The 432-nt window shown below is 68.1% G+C and overlaps 1 protein-coding gene across 1 annotated transcript in view; it reads left to right on the top strand.

Annotated features, from left to right (window-relative positions):
• The first annotated feature begins 187 nt into the window (after positions 1–187).
• The window catches only part of LOC109286669, a 48,261-nt gene continuing 48,016 nt past the window's right edge, over positions 188–432 (top strand). The window contains exon 1 of the mRNA XM_019501326.1: positions 188–218. The gene's annotated coding sequence lies outside the window, so the exon portion shown is untranslated. The remainder of the gene's footprint in view (positions 219–432) is intronic.

Raw genomic sequence — 432 nt, 5'->3', positions numbered from 1 at the left:
TACGGGTGGCCAACGATCCGTGCCACACGTCCCACCCACGACAGGCAGACAACCTGCCAGCACTGGAATAACAGACGTGTTCTAATTACTGTATCCGACAAATGTTTGGCCAGCGGTACTTAAGGGGGTGTCGTTTTCAATCCGCGGCGCGCAACCCGCCGTGCAGGGCTCCTGTTGCCTTCCCGCCGCGCCGGACGAGAGGGACAGTGGCAGGACAGGTGAGTGCTCAGCCCAGGCCAAAGCCTGCCCTGCGCTGAGGTGGGAAGCAGGGCTCTTACCTGCCGCGGGGGAGCGCAGCGCTTTGCTGCCGCCGCGCGGGTGTCTCCTCAGACCCTGCGGCCACTGTGCGCGGGGGGGCGCTCGCGGCCGGGCCCGAACCTCAAGCCCGTTGTGGGCGGGGGAGCTTGGGCCGGGCCGGGCGGCAAGGGGCCC

Source organism: Gavialis gangeticus, unplaced genomic scaffold (genome assembly GCF_001723915.1).
Source record: "Gavialis gangeticus isolate Ggan-Ray unplaced genomic scaffold, GavGan_comp1, whole genome shotgun sequence".
Taxonomy (NCBI): Eukaryota; Metazoa; Chordata; order Crocodylia; family Gavialidae; genus Gavialis; species Gavialis gangeticus.
The sequence above is the reverse complement of the archived record's forward strand: the minus strand, read 5'-3'. Positions and strand labels throughout refer to the sequence as shown.